Source organism: Salmo salar, chromosome 03, assembly GCF_965601325.2.
Source record: "Salmo salar chromosome 03, fSalSal1, whole genome shotgun sequence".
In the NCBI taxonomy this organism is placed as follows: Eukaryota; Metazoa; Chordata; class Actinopteri; order Salmoniformes; family Salmonidae; genus Salmo; species Salmo salar.
In genome coordinates this window covers 4,530,070-4,546,831 of record NC_138293.1, presented here as the reverse complement: position 1 = coordinate 4,546,831, position 16,762 = coordinate 4,530,070, and the positions used below count along the sequence as shown (strand labels likewise).

The 16,762-nt window shown below is 42.7% G+C and overlaps 1 long non-coding RNA gene across 1 annotated transcript; it reads right to left on the bottom strand.

Moving 5' to 3' along the window:
- Positions 1-3,832: 3,832 nt before the first annotated feature.
- LOC145877526 (uncharacterized) lies at positions 3,833-15,065 on the bottom strand. Its single transcript, XR_014391819.1, has 2 exons — positions 14,882-15,065; positions 3,833-13,766 (listed from the first exon to the last, which is right to left on the bottom strand). It is a non-coding gene; the product is annotated as an uncharacterized LOC145877526 (long non-coding RNA).
- Between the last annotated feature and the right edge of the window lie 1,697 nt (positions 15,066-16,762).

The window sequence follows — 16,762 nt, the reverse complement described above, 5'->3', positions numbered from 1 at the left end:
CTCTATTGTGAATATGGAGAAGAATGGCAACACTTTACTCAAAGGGTACCTAAATAAGAACTTCATAACACATTCATAACCCATACGTTACACATTCGTAAGCTGTACGTAAGCATTTCGTGAGTTGACATAAGCATTTCATTTGCAATATCTTTGGGTTCTGAATGAGTTGTATAGATCATTCACAGGTGAGTATAACCAGGTACAGCAACATTTAACATGTTTGTTCTTTAGCTCAACACAACAAAAGCATCTACATAAATGGCATCAGTTAGTTACATTTAAAATGTAAATTATATTTTCCACATTATCTTCCAGAACACTGTGGAAATGCATATAATATATCAATAGACCAATCATACATTCTACATGGATTCAAATAGCATGTTTTCTTACTCGTGCACACACACACACACACACACACACACACACACACACACACACACACACACACTCACACACGGAGAGAGGGATGGATAGAGACCAGGGAGAGGGATTAACTCCACCAACTAAACCAACTAAACCAACTCCACCGACTAAACCGACTAAACCAACTAAACCAACTAAACCAACTCCACCAACTAAACCAACTAAACCAACTAAACCGACTAAACCAACTAAACCAACTAAACCAACTCCACCAACTAAACCAACTAAACCAACTAAACCAACTCCACCAACTCCACCAACTAAACCAACTAAACCAACTCCACCAACTAAACCAACTCCACCAACTAAACCAACTAAACCGACTCCACCAACTAAACCAACTAAACCAACTAAACCGACTCCACCAACTAAACCAACTCCACCAACTAAACCAACTAAACCGACTCCACCAACTAAACCAACTCCACCAACTAAACCGACTCCACCGACTAAACCGACTAAACCGACTAAACCAACTAAACCGACTAAACCGACTAAACCGACTCCACCAACTAAACCGACTAAACCAACTCCACCAACTAAACCGACTCCACCGACTAAACCGACTAAACCAACTAAACCGACTAAACCGACTAAACCGACTCCACCAACTAAACCGACTAAACCAACTCCACCAACTAAACCAACTAAACCAACTAAACCGACTAAACCAACTCCACCAACTAAACCGACTAAACCAACTAAACCAACTAAACCGACTCCACCAACTAAACCAACTAAACCGACTCCACCAACTAAACCGACTCCACCAACTAAACCAACTAAACCGACTAAACCAACTAAACCAACTAAACCAACTAAACCAACTAAACCAACTCCACCAACTAAACCGACTCCACCAACTAAACCGACTCCACCAACTAAACCAACTAAACCGACTAAACCAACTAAACCGACTAAACCAACTCCACCAACTAAACCAACTCCACCAACTAAACCAACTCCACCAGCTAAACCGACTAAACCGACTCCACCAACTAAACCGACTCCACCAACTAAACCGACTAAACCAACTCCACCAACTAAACCGACTCCACCAACTAAACCAACTAAACCAACTCCACCAACTAAACCAGCTAAACCAACTAAACCAACTAAACCGACTCCACCAACTAAACCAACTAAACCAACTCCACCAACTAAACCAACTCCACCAACTAAACCAACTCCACCAACTCCACCAACTAAACCAACTCCACCAACTAAACCGACTAAACCGACTAAACCAACTAAACCAACTAAACCGACTCCACCAACTAAACCAACTAAACCAACTCCACCAACTAAACCAACTCCACCAACTCCACCAACTAAACCAACTAAACCAACTCCACCAACTAAACCGACTAAACCAACTAAACCGACTCCACCAACTAAACCAACTAAACCAACTCCACCAACTAAACCAGCTAAACCAACTAAACCAACTAAACCGACTAAACCAACTCCACCAACTCCACCAACTAAACCAACTAAACCAACTAAACCAACTCCACCAACTAAACCAGCTAAACCAACTAAACCAACTAAACCGACTAAACCGACTCCACCAACTAAACCAACTAAACCGACTAAACCGACTCCACCAACTCCACCAACTAAACCAACTCCACCAACTAAACCGACTAAACCAACTAAACCAACTAAACCGACTAAACCGACTACACCAACTAAACCAACTCCACCAACTAAACCAACTCCACCGACTAAACCGACTCCACCAACTAAACCAACTAAACCAACTAAACCAACTAAACCAACTCCACCAACTAAACCGACTAAACCAACTAAACCGACTAAACCGACTAAACCAACTAAACCAACTAAACCAACTCCACCAACTAAACCGACTCCACCAACTAAACCAACTAAACCGACTCCACCAACTCCACCGACTAAACCGACTAAACCAACTACACCAACTCCACCAACTAAACCGACTCCACCAACTAAACCGACTAAACCGACTAAACCGACTCCACCAACTAAACCGACTAAACCGACTAAACCAACTAAACCAACTCCACCAACTAAACCGACTCCACCAACTCCACCAACTAAACCGACTCCACCAACTAAACCAACTCCACCAACTAAACCAACTAAACCAACTCCACCAACTAAACCAACTAAACCAACTAAACCGACTCCACCGACTAAACCGACTCCACCAACTAAACCGACTAAACCAACTAAACCAACTAAACCGACTCCACCAACTAAACCGACTAAACCAACTAAACCAACTAAACCGACTCCACCAACTAAACCAACTAAACCAACTCCACCAACTAAACCAACTAAACCGACTCCACCAACTAAACCAACTAAACCAACTAAACCGACTCCACCAACTAAACCGACTCCACCGACTAAACCGACTCCACCAACTAAACCGACTAAACCAACTAAACCAACTAAACCGACTCCACCAACTAAACCGACTCCACCAACTAAACCAACTAAACCAACTAAACCGACTAAACCAACTAAACCGACTCCACCAACTAAACCGACTCCACCAACTAAACCAACTAAACCAACTAAACCGACTCCACCAACTAAACCGACTCCACCAACTAAACCAACTAAACCGACTAAACCAACTAAACCGACTAAACCGACTCCACCAACTAAACCGACTCCACCAACCAGCTAAACCAAGAGATTCTTACCTTTGTCCTGATTCGTCAGTCTCGTGCAGATCATCATGGTATTTGTAGTTCTTTATGATAGCCACATTATCAGCTAATTAGCATTTCATTGTTGGAGGCTAAATACAGGTGAATATATTGATAAAAGTCACCTGATGGAATTTCGTCAATCCAGATGCCCAGATATTTATAATGTGGACACGATCAATGAGGGTACCATCCAAAGTGCGTGTGCAGAAATCATCAGATTTTTTCAAATGTGATTTGGAAAACAAGTCCTTGGTTTTACCTGTAATTTCAGTTCAACAAAGTCTTTCTGTAAGGCAGATTGAAGCTCTGACAGAGCCTGGTCAGCTGTTGGGGCAATAGCATACACACCAAAGTATTTCATTTTAAATAGATAAAACAATAATTGTTAATGTAAATAGTGAAAAGAACTGAACCAAGAATCATTCCCTGTGGTACACCATTTGTTATGTCCAGAAAACCTGATTTAATACCATCAGTAAATACACACTGTGTTCTGTCCTTTAAATAATGTTTTAACCAGCTATAGCAGCCTGGTACAGACCAATTAATGAAAGCCTCTGAATAAGTAATGTGTGATCCTCAATGTCGAAGGCTTTAGACAGGTCAATAAAGTAAAAGGTTAGCACAGTGTTTCTTCTTATCCAAACAATTTACAGTGTAACGGTTGTTGTCGGATTTAGACCAAAATGCAGCGGGGAAATGTGCGCTCATCTTCTTTATTATATTCGGACAAGAAGGAGAACCAAAACAAACACGTACACAAAGAAAACACAACGACTAATCACATGCTGGTAAGGCACAAGGCTATACACAGAACAATCTCCCACCAAGCACTCAACAAACACATACCTATATATAGGACTCTCAATCAGAGGCAACTAGAAAACACCTGCCTCCAATTGAGAGTCCAACCCCAATTAACAAAACATAGAAATACAAAAGACTAGACAGTACATAGAAATACACTAACATAGAACAGTGCCCAAAAACCCCCGGAATACATAAATCAAATACCCTACTAAACAAACTACCACCCCGAACCACATAAAACAAACACCCCTCTGCCACGTCCTGACCAAACTACAATAACAAATAACCCCTATTACTGGTCAGGACGTGACAAACAGGTCAATAAAGTAAAAGGTTAGCACAGTGTTTCTTCTTATCCAAACAATTTACAACATCATTTAAAACAAAATAAATAACAGATGGTGCTATGACCTGGTCTGAAGCCTAAGTGGTGTACATTTAGAATACATTTCATAGTTTAAAATGATCTAAGTTGAGTATTTACCAATAAATTTACATTTTACATTACATTTTTGTCATTTTAGCAGACGCTCTTATCCAGAGCGACTTACAGTTGTGAATGCAAACATTTCATACATTTTTTTTCTCCGTACTGGTCCCCCGTGGGAATCGAACCCACAACCCTGGCGTTGCAAACACCATGCTCTACCAACTGAGCCACATATATATATATATATAAACTGAGCCACATATATATATAAACTGAGCCATATAATCTACATAATATAATAAAACCTATAATTTTTGCTAGGCAAGAGAGTTTACAAATGGGGCGATAGTTATTTCATTCACATGGGTCACCGCCTTTGTGTAAGGGGGAGTATATGGACCTTCTTCCAGACACTGTGGATGGTAGCAGAAATAATTGTTAAGGTTAAAAATGTGTTAAATATTCAGTAGAGTAGAGGAGCAGAAAGCTGCAGCAAGAAAGGATCAAGCAAATCAGCCAGAGCTGCTTTTTCTTTTACAACAATTGTAAGCAAGGAATTTAGCCACAATCAGTAGAAAGTAGAAAGATATTGAAATAAAGACAAAGCTTCACTAGAAGTTAATGGAGCTTCCATCGATACAACTAGAGCCTGGGAAAGGTAGTCGACTGGCTGAGCAGCGGAAATTAAACCACCATTTCTTTCAAATAAAAAGCCTGCTGAGATAAATTATGCTTTTAATTGGCATTTTATCACATTTTTCTCAGTAAATATCCCAGAGTCTGACAACTTGCTTAGGCAGGAATTTCAACACTTCAGTACATTAAACTATTTTCCAAAAACCGGCAGAGTCTGAGACAGAGCTTAGAAAGTAGCTAAATTTAGCTTTCTTGAATGAGGAAGTGAATCTATTTCTCAATTGCCTGAATAGCTGCCAATCAGCCACAGAGTCAGTTTTTCTAGCCTTGACCCAGGCCTGATTTCTCATCATAACAACATTTGAAAGTTCTGTAGAGAACCACGGATGTTCTATTTTTTGTTCTACGCGGGTTTAAAGGGAGCGTGTTTTTCTGCCAGAAAGAAATTAATGAGAATTATGATTCTGGAGCCAATTTAGGGCCAGGCTTGCAGCTGATAGAAGAAAAGTCAGTAATACAAAAGTATGTGGACACTCCTTCAATTTAGTGGATTCGGCTATTTCAGCCACACCTGTTGCTGAAAGGTGTATAAAATCGAGCACACAGCTATGCAATCTCCATAGACAAACATCGGCAATAAAATGGCCTTACTTAAGAGCTCAGTGACTTTCAACGTGGCACCGTCATAGGATGCCACCTTTCCAACAAGTCAGTTCGTCAAATTTCTGCCCTGCTAGAGCTGCCCCGGTCAACTGTAAGTGCTGTTATTGTGAAGTGGAAACGTCTAGGAGCAACAACGGCTCAGCCGTGAAGTGGTAGGCCACACAAGCTCACAGAACAGGACCGCTTGGGCTTGGTGTGTGTGTGTAAATTGGAAGGGGCACAGTCACAGCAGAAGGAGCGAAAGAGACGAGACCAAAAAGACAACATGAGAACAAGCGGACAAATGTACATAAAAAAAAAACAAAAAATAAACAAAACCTTGATTCTTGCGAAACAGGCATTGGGAATATAGATCCAAAACATTAATTTGAATGAATTTGATATATCGCCCAGCCCTAGGATCACTGTTAATCTGTTTGGTATCTCTAATACATGCAGTAGGACAGTGATCACTGAGATCATTAGCGATGATCTCAATGTCCCGGACGACTGTGTGATCACGCTCTCCGTAGCCGATGTGAGTAAAACCTTTAAACAGGTCAACATTCACAAGGCCGCAGGGCCAGACGGATTACCAGGACGTGTACTCCGAGCATGCGCGGACCAACTGGCAAGTGTCTTCACTGACATTCTCAACCTCTACCTGTCTGAGTCTGTAATACCAACATGTTTTAAGCGGACCACCATAGTCCCTGTGCCCAAGAACACTTAGGTAACCTGCCTAAATGACTACCGACCCGTAGCACTCACGTCCGTAGTCATGAAGTGCTTTGAAAGGCTGGTCATGGCTCACATCAACACCATTATCCCAGAAACCCTAGACCCTCTCCAATTTGCATACCGCCCCAACAGATCCACAGATGATGCAATCTCTATTGCACTCCACACTGTTCTTTCCCACCTGGACAAAAGGAACACCTATGTGAGAATGTTATTCATTGACTACAGCTCAGCGTTCAACACCATAGTGCCCTCAAAGCTCATCACTAAGCTAAGGGCCCTGGGACTAAACACCTCCCTCTGCAACTGGATCGTGGACTTCCTGACGGGCCGCCCCCAGGTGGTAAGAGTAGGCAACAACACATCTGCCACTCTGATCCTCAATACAGGGGCCCCTCAGTGGTGCGTGCTCAGTCCCCTCCTGTACTCCCTGTTCACTCATGACTGCATGGCCAGGCACGACTCCACCACCATCATTAAGTTTGCAGACGACACAACAGTGATCCTGATCACCGACAATGACGAGACAGCCTATAGGGAGGAGGTCAGAGACCTGGCCGTGTGGTGCCAGGACAACAACCTCTCCCTCAACGTGATCAAAACGAAGGAGATGATTGTGAACTACAGGAAAAAGAGGACCAAGCACCACCCCATTCTCATCGACGGGGCTGTAGTGGAGCAGGTTGAGAGCTTCAAGTTCCTTGGTGTCCACATCACCAACAAACTAACATGGTCCAAACACACCAAGACAGTCGTGAAGAGGGCACGACAAAGCCTATTCCCCCTCAGGAGACTGAAAAGATTTGGCATTTGCCCTCAGATCCTCAAAAGGTTCTACAGCTGCACCATCGAGAGCATCCTGACTGGTTGCATCACTGCTTGCTATGGCAACTGCTCGGCCTCCGACCGCAAGGCGCTACAGAGGGTAGTGCGTACGGCCCAGTACATCACTGGGGCCAAGCTTCCTGCCATCCAGGACCTCTATACCAGGCGGTGTCAGAGGAAGGCCCTAAAGATTGACAAAGACTCCAGCCACCCTTGTCATAGACTGTTCTCTCTGCTACCGCATGGCAAGCGGTACCGGAGCGCCAAGTCTAGGTCCAAGAGGCTTCTTAACAGCTTCTAACCCCAAGCCGTTGACTCTGTACCGGTACCCCCTGTATATAGCCTCCACATTGACTCTGTACCATAACACCCTGTATATAGCCTCCACATTGACTCTGTACCGGTACCCCCTGTATATAGTTTCCACATTGACTCTGTACCGGTACTCCCTGTATATAGCCTCCACATTGACTCTGTACCGGTACCCCCTGTATATAGCCTCCACATTGACTCTGTACCAGTACCCCCTGTATATAGTTTCCACATTGACTCTGTACCGGTACCCCCTGTATATAGCCCCCACATTGATTCCCTTGGATCGTTTCACACCACTCTCCCTGGATGAACCTTTACCACAAACCGTTGTACAGGGATGTAGTGAACGACAGAGAGAGACAGAGAGAGAGAGAGAGAGAGAGAGAGAGAGAGACAGAGAGACAGAGAGACAGAGAGACAGAGAGACAGAGAGAGACAGAGAGACAGAGAGACAGAGAGACAGAGAGAGACAGAGAGAGAGAGAAAGAGAACATGTAACACAGGAAGGGAGAGAGAGTTTAGCACAAAATCCCACAGCACCTGGCTAGCGACTTGCTTTTCCTGAACAAACCTCAGAGCTGTGATATTTCCTCAGAACCAATCACAACCCACTGTTGTCAAAAGAGCGTTAGGTGACCCTCACTTCACCTGTTGCTCTCTTCGGACCAGTACCACTATAGTGTGATCTTCTAGCTTGTGTATCGGACTGCTGTATGTGACACACTGGGTACAGGGAGTCTCTCAAACTGTCCATGTCTTCCCCTCTCTAGTCACTATGCCCTGGGAGGGAAAGCTACATTTAGTAACATGGAAAAACCATGATAAAACGTAGTTTGGTTATACCCCAGACTGGGCATAAGGGGTTAAAAGCCTACCTTACTATACACAAGGGGTTAAAAGCCTACCTTACTATACAGAGGACTTACAAACACCTCAGATTATGTCAAGTAGGGTCTAAACTACAACAACAAAAACTGAGTTTACGTGTTTTTAGATTTAAAAAAAATATATATATATATATATATATAAATAGTTTTACAACCCTGTTTAGAAGCTTGTACAGTGTCTTCAGAAGGTATTCAGACCCCTTTGACTTATTCCACATTTTGTGGCGTTACAGCCTGAATTGCATCTGAGCTCCACTTGGAGTGTAATAGCAAAGGGGTGTGAATTCTTATGTAAATTAGATATTTCTTTATTTTCATTTGCAAATATTTTTTTTTGAAAAACAGGGTTTTCACTTTGTCATTATGGGATATTGTGTGTAGATTGGGAGAGATAAAATAAATACATTGAATCCATTTTGAATTCAGGCTGTAACACAACAACATGTGGAGCACGTCCATGGTTATGAAGGCACTGTAAATGATATCAAACTCCACCGTTAATCTTTCCCAGTGATGAAGACATGAATGTCTCACGATAGGGTAAGATATGCAAAATGGGTCAACTTTGAGCACCTCTATCTCCTAAATATTTTGTCATTCAGGTCCAAAAAAAAAAGTTACTTTTCTAACCTCTTCTACTATGGGGCAAATATGTATGGAAGGTTTCGTTCAAATCAAAAGGGGTGCTGTCAACAACAAAAAAAGTGATTAAAATAAAAATGGAACGACCCACAAGCTTTAAGATGCGAAAAAGCTAAAGGACGAAAAATACGAGTTTTGGCGCAGGTATAACCAACTAGCTCCAGCTAACACTACCTAGAAGACAAATCGTAGTCAACCTTGGTGTAAATGTACATGTTTACACATCGATACTTGGAGTCAAAGTATCAGTAAAATATCATCCCATAATAATAATGCAATATGTAACTGTATGGAACCCCCCCCCCCCCCATCACTACTATGATTGTGACGTGGTTGTCTCACCAAGTAGCCATGTTAAGATGAATGAACGAAGTGTAAGTCACTTAAGATGGATGAACTAAGTGTAAGTCACTTAAGATGGATGAACTAAGTGTAAGTCACTTAAGATGGATGAACGAAGTGTAAGTCACTGGATAAGAGCAGCTGCCAAATGATTGAAATCTGGTGGGGCTGATCTCCTCCGAGCTGGGCGTACGAGCCACCCTTCCTGGGTGCTCCGCCCGACCCGACGTACCTCCGAGCCGGGCTGCTACTGGGGGGCAGGAAGCATTCGGTCATGGCTGGGCTAGGTCTCTCTGCATTGGGCACTGTTCTGGACACAAGAGTCCTGGGTCTTTTCTCTCCTCTGGTCAGGGATACGTCACCTCCCCATTAGACCTGCAGGGGGCAGTACACACACACACACACACACACAGACAGCCAGGACAGGGGAGAACGACTGCCCCCTCTTATTGAAGCCACAGAAGTTCAAGGCCCACCGCAGTACTGCATACATTATTTGCAGAAAGCAGGACCCCCCCCCCAATTATAATCAATGGAAAAATGGCAATCTTCGTAGTCAACCTTCGTGTAAATAAAAACATGTTTGGAAAACAATCATGGTGCCAATAATAGCTTCTAATTAGGGGTGTGAAGTGTGTGAATGTTAATGTTAAGGAACACAATTTCGTTTTTTTTAAGAACAATTGTTAACATAGATGCAGAAAGTAACCAGCATAGTGGGTTTAGGAGCGTTGAAACACGAGGCCTTGCTGTTTTGAAGCCTTGGCTACCACGCTGTGAACAGCGTGAAGTGAACCCGTGCACAATTATATTTTAACTTTACTTTACCGGTTGTCCGTGTAGTTGGTCCTTTTTTTTGGCGGTGGGAATTTGACACAATATATCCACAGGAAAGTATAATAACATTAACTTTTCAAAGCGCTGGTTGTGCGTTCTGATTTCTATCACCTGAAACATGCTCAGAACCAGGTAAACACATGCACCAGCTCGGTAAGTAGTCTTGTATTTGTATCTTCTGAGCATGCTTCAGGTGTTATAAATCTGAACACACTACCAGCGCTTTGAAAAGTTCAGGTAGACTACATACACACAGGTAAAGACTTTCAGCTTGCAAGCAGACACTGGAAAAAGGTTCTGATTGACAGATGGAAGGGTTTTGCGCAGGCACTTTGTTGCATATTTTGTGGGTTATTAACCGGTTCCCATGCTTTTAAAATAACAGTTCTGTTCCGGAACAGTATATATCACTTCCGTTCCCGGTTCTAATTCTGTTCCGTTAATTTTTTTTGTTATTATTTTCCGGATTAAACATTAATAAGCAAAAACTGTTAATTTGTCACATCCCTGCTTCTAGTACGCCAGATGTATATTCTTGAACAGACTATTTTCAAATTCCACACAAAAGAAGTTAAGGATAATTGAGTTGCTAAAGACAGCCTGTATGTATCCCGGTCGACCTTCAACTTGAGTTACTCATTTAGACGGGGGCAGCACTGAGCTAACCTGCAATGTCATTTACTGAAGCAGCTCAAAGCTGTGTATGTGCCATCTTAATGACTTAAATTGGCTTCAATGCGCTATTGAGTCTTCACAATAGGAATGAATGGTTTCAAGTGATCGATGGATTTGTCTGTACGGTCATTAGATCAGGGACACGCTAACACGTCACCTCTCCATCACACCAGCAGGAGGCAGTACGCACACACACGCACGCTTCAGTCAAACAGTACAGTGGAACAACAGCTGCAGCATCGGTAAGGGAAAGAACGATACCTAGTCAGTTGTACAACTGAATGCATTCAACTGAAATGTATCTTCTGCAATTAACCCAACCACCTCTGAATCAGAGAGGTGAGGTGCTGGGAGATGCCATAATCGACATCCACATCTTCGGCGCCCGCGGAAAAGTGGGTTAAGTGCCTTGCTCAAAGGGCAGAACGACAACATTTTTACCTTGTCAGCTCGGGGGATTCGATCCAGGAACCTTTCGGTTACTAGCCACTAGGCTACCTTTTGTGTAATGTGTATCAAAGATTCTCATATAAATCCACCAGATGAGGAGGTCCCCAAAAAATATTACAGCCTCAACAACACAGAAGAAGTGACCAAATGAAATCTCAAAACAGCTGCTGTTTCAATAGAATGACCTACCACTGCCGATGATAGTCAATCAATCAAATGTATTTATAAAGCCCTTGTCACGCCCTGACCTGAGAGAGACGGTTTGTTTCTCTATGTGGTTAGGTCAAGGTGTGGGGTGGGAATTCTATGTTTTAGTATTTCTTTGTGTTGAGCCGAGTGTGGTTCCTAATCAGAGGCAGCTGTCTATCGTTGTCTCTGATTAGGAACCATACTTAGGCAGCCTTTCCCCCCACCTGTAGTTGTGGGATTTTTATTTTGCTCGTTATAGCCTGCAAGACGTTACGGTCGTATTCATTGTTTATTCCTTTTTGTTTGTAGTGTTCTGAGGTAAAATAAATACAACGATGAACACTTACCACGCTGCGCTTTGGTCCACTCCTTTTGACATCAGCCAATGACAGGTCACAGGTCAAGAGATACAGAGCATTCAGAAAGTATTCAAACCCCTTCCCCTTTTTCCACATTTTGTTACGTTACAGCCCTGTTCTAAAATGTATTGAATTATTTTTTTTCTCCCTCAGCAATCTACACACAATAACTCATAATGACAAAGCAAAAACAGGTTTAGACATTTTTGTAAATTTATATATAAAAAAAAAAAATAATGAAATACCTTATTTACATAAGTATTCAGACCTTTTGCTATGAGACTCAACATTGAGCTCAGGTACATCCTGTTTCCATTGGTCATCCTTGATGTTTCTACAACTTGGGAGTCCATCTGTGGTAAATTTAATTGATTGGACATGATTTGGAAAGGCACAGACCTGTCTATATAAGGTCCCACAGTTGACAGTGCATGTCAGAACAAAAACCAAGCCATGAGGTCGAAGGAATTGTCTGTAGAGCTCCGAGACAGGATTGGGTTGAGGCACAGATCTGGGGAAGGCTACCAAAAAATGTCTGCATCATAGAAGGTCCCCAAGAACACAGTGGCCTCCATCATTCTTAAATGGAAGAAGTTTGGAACCAGCAAGACTCTTCCTAGAGTTGGCTGCCCGGCCAAACTGAGAAATCGGGGGAGAAGGGCCTTGGTCTGGGAGGTGACTAAGAACCCAATGGTCACTCTGTCAGAGCTCCAGAGTTCCTCTGTGGAGATGGGAGAACCTTCCAGAAGGACAACCATCTCTGCAGCACTCCAACAATCAGGCCTTTATGGTAGAGGGGCCAGACGGAAGCCACTCCACAGTAAAAGGCACATGACAGCCCGCTTGGAGTTTGCCAAAAGGCACCTAAAGAACTTTTTTGGCCTGAATTCCAAGCGTCACGTCTGAAGGAAACCTGGCACCATCCCTACAGTGAAGCATGGGGGTGGCAGCATCATGCTGTTGGGATGTTTTTCAGAGGCAGGGACTGGGAGACTAGTCAGGATCGAGGGAAAGATGAACGGAGCAAAGTACTGTCACAAGAATTTTCAATCCCAATCATGATAACTAAACAATCATTTAAGCTTTGACCAATTCCCCGAGGTTGTAAGTCTCGGGTTAAAAATAAGAATTAGGCAAAGTCTCAGATACTGCAAAAGGTTAGTTGTTCTTTATTCAGAGAGCTCTGAAGTCAAAATTGAGAACACAGTCTTTATAACACCCACACACACACAACTGCATTCTTATCAATAGAAACTCCACCTTTCTTTCAGGTGGGCTGTATCTTTTTCCACAGTTCACATTCCTAGTTTATCACTTTTCTACCAGCCTGGCAGTTTCTAGCTGTTCCTCTCCTCCCTAGATTAGAGGGGCCTTGGAAGGGCCCTCTTTCCTGTTGTCAGTTTTCAGTTATAACCAGGTCATGTGTAGTTCAGTTGTCCTTTGTTTTCTCAACTATACATTTCTCACTCTTAACTTGTCTCACACACACACATTATTGGATTATAGTCTTATAATTCTAATACATTTCACGCCGTTAAATACGTTTCAGGGTGGAATTCTTTAGTCATTACTTTAAACATATAAATTCCTTTATCAAGTACAGAGAGATCCTTGATGAAAACCTGCTCCTGAGCGCTCAGGACCTCAGACTGGGGCGAAGGTTCACCTTCCAACAGGACAACAACCCTAAGCACAAAACCAAGACAGCGCAGGAGTAGCTTCGGGACAAGTCTCTGAATGTTCTTGAATGGCCCAGCCAGAGCGCAGACTTGAACCCGATCGATCTCTGGAGAGACCTGAAAATAGCTGTGCAGCGACACTCCCCATCCAACCTGACAGAGCTTGAGAGGATCTGCAGAGAAGAATGGGAGAAACTCCCCAAATACAGGTGTGAATACTTATGCAAATGTAATATTTCCTAAACCTGTTTTTTGCTTTTTCATTATAGGGTATTGTGATGTCATTAAGGGGTATTGTGAAGTCATTAAGGGGTATTGTGACGTCATTATGGGGTATTGTGATGTCATTAAGTGCTTCTACACCTGCATTGCTTGCTGTTTGGGGTTTTAGGCTGGGTTTCTGTACAGCACTTTGAGATATCAGCTGATGTAAGAAGGGCTATATAAATACATTTGATTTGATTTGATTATTGTGTGGGGGGTATCGTGTGTAGATTGATGAGTGAACAAAACGATTTAATACATTTTAGAATAAAGGCTGTAGCATAACAAAATCTGGAAAAAGTGAAGGGGTCTGAATACTTTCCAGCACTGTATGCTGAATCTAATAGTAAGGCTTGACTAGCTAGCTACTTCCTTTCAATGACAAACAGACATGGGACTGTGAAATCGTCTCTGGAGCTCCTGTCACTTCCATTGACCCCCCCCCCCCCCCCCCCCCACAGACACATTTTCAGGGGTTTTCCCATGTTTTAATGCTTATTTAATCCAATGCATAGTTGGTAAAAAAAATCTCACGTTCACCGCATGAAATTCACTCTAGCTGTGCAGCAAAATACAGGCCCTAGCTAGCTAGAAAAACATTTAGTCACTGGAGTGAGTCTTCTGTCATCCTTCTGATGTCTAGCCTATGGAGCTAATCCTGGTTGATGGTAAAGCATTATGACTCCCGTTCAATACAACACAAGGTACTGACCTAGCTACAGTAGCTAGACACAGGCAGGAGCAAACTGACGTTATCCAACCGACTCAAACAGATGTGCAAGCTGTCAAAACTAGCTAGTCATTAGAAAATACAGAAGTTATAGATAGCCACTAGGCTTAAAATGTAGGCCTAGATGTTACCTTAACTAGCTGCTGCTACTGTACAGGCGATTGGTTAACTAGCTCACAGATTCATAAGAGTAGATAGAAATGAGATAGATAAAAGTACTACAACTTATCTAATACAATCAGTATAAAAATTTGACTTTTAAAAACAATCCGATATGTTACTTTGCCAACTAACCTCAATTCATTAGCGGGGCTTCCTGCTAGCTAGCTTCTCCTTTGGGATTTGGTTGGCGGATCGCATCCAACTTTTAGCTGTATACATCACCACCTATCGTACTGGAGTGAGAGGCCAGCCATGGCCCACCTAAATTCTCTTCATTCGTCCTGTTCCTCTTAAAAGGTAAAATATAGCCCTAGACACCAACATCTACACTCATTAAAAACCTACTACCCCATTTCACTACTTTGACTCTGGGTGCGTTCGTAAATTCACTCTGGCTATCTACTCCGATTTCAGAGCACTCTCGTCCGAGTGTACCAGACCGCAGAAGAACCAGTGATGTAAAGTACTTAAGTATTACTTTAAAGTATTTTTACTTAAGTCGTTTTTGGGGGGGTATCTGTACTTTACTATTACTTTTTATGACAACTGTTACTTCACTACGTTCCTTAAGAAAATATTGCACTTTTTACTCCATATATTTTCCTTGACATTCAAAAGTACTCGTTACATTTTGAATTCTTAGCAGGACAGGAAAATAGTACTTATCAAGAGAACATCCCTGGTCATCCCTACTGCCTCTGATCTGGAGGACTCACTAAACAGAGAACATCCCTGGTCATCCCTACTGCCTCTGATCTGGAGGACTCACTAAACAGAGAACATCCCTGGTCATCCCTACTGCCTCTGATCTGGAGGACTCACTAAACAGAGAACATCCCTGGTCATCTCTACTGCCTCTGATCTGGAGGACTCACTAAACAGAGAACATCTCTGGGTCATCCCTACTGCCTCTGATCTGGAGGACTCACTAAACAGAGAACATCCCTGGTCATCCCTACTGCCTCTGATCTGGAGGACTCACTAAACAGAGAACATCTCTGGGTCATCCCTACTGCCTCTGATCTGGAGGACTCACTAAACAGAGAACATCCCTGGTCATCCCTACTGCCTCTGATCTGGAGGACTCACTAAACAGAGAACATCCCTGGTCGTCCCTACTGCCTCTGATCTGGAGGACTCACTAAACAGAGAACATCTCTGGGTCATTCCTACTGCCTCTGATCTGAAGGACTCACTAAACAGAGAACATCCCTGGTCATCCCTACTGCCTCTGATCTGGAGGACTCACTAAACAGAGAACATCCCTGGTCATCCCTACTGCCTCTGATCTGGAGGATTCACTAAACAGAGAACATCCCTGGTCGTCCCTACTGCCTCTGATCTGGAGGACTCACTAAACAGAGAACATCCCTGGTCATCCCTACTGCCTCTGATCTGGAGGACTCACTAAACAGAGAACATCTCTGGGTCATCCCTACTGCCTCTGATCTGGCAGACTCACTAAACCGACATGATTTGTTTGTAAATGATGTCTGAGTGTTGGAGTGTGCCCCTGGCTTTCCGTAAATAAATAAAAAACAAGAAAATGGTGCCATCTGGTTTGCTTAATATAAGGAATTTGAAAGGATTTATACTTTTACTTCTGATGACTAAGTATATTTTAAACCAAATACTTTTACTGAAATATAATTTTACTGGGTGACTTTCACCTTTTACTTGAGTCATTTACTATTAAGGTATCTTTACTTTTACTCAAGTATGACAATTGGGTACTTTTTCCACCTCTGAGAATAACTGATGAATTTATGAAAGCTTCAACACCCGTTGAAAATGGCCGGAGTCATTAAACCTCTGCAAAAAAAAGTGTAATTAAATTGTTGCCAGCAGCACAGTTCCAGTCACCAACGCTCTGGATAACATGAAAACAGCCAAACCAGCTCTGCTAGGGCGAGAAAAATGGTCAGTGTGGTTTTCTCTCATTTGTTTCTGGAAGGTAAAACATTAGTTCAGAGACAAAGTGGAGTCGCAATTCAACTGCTCAGACACGAGACG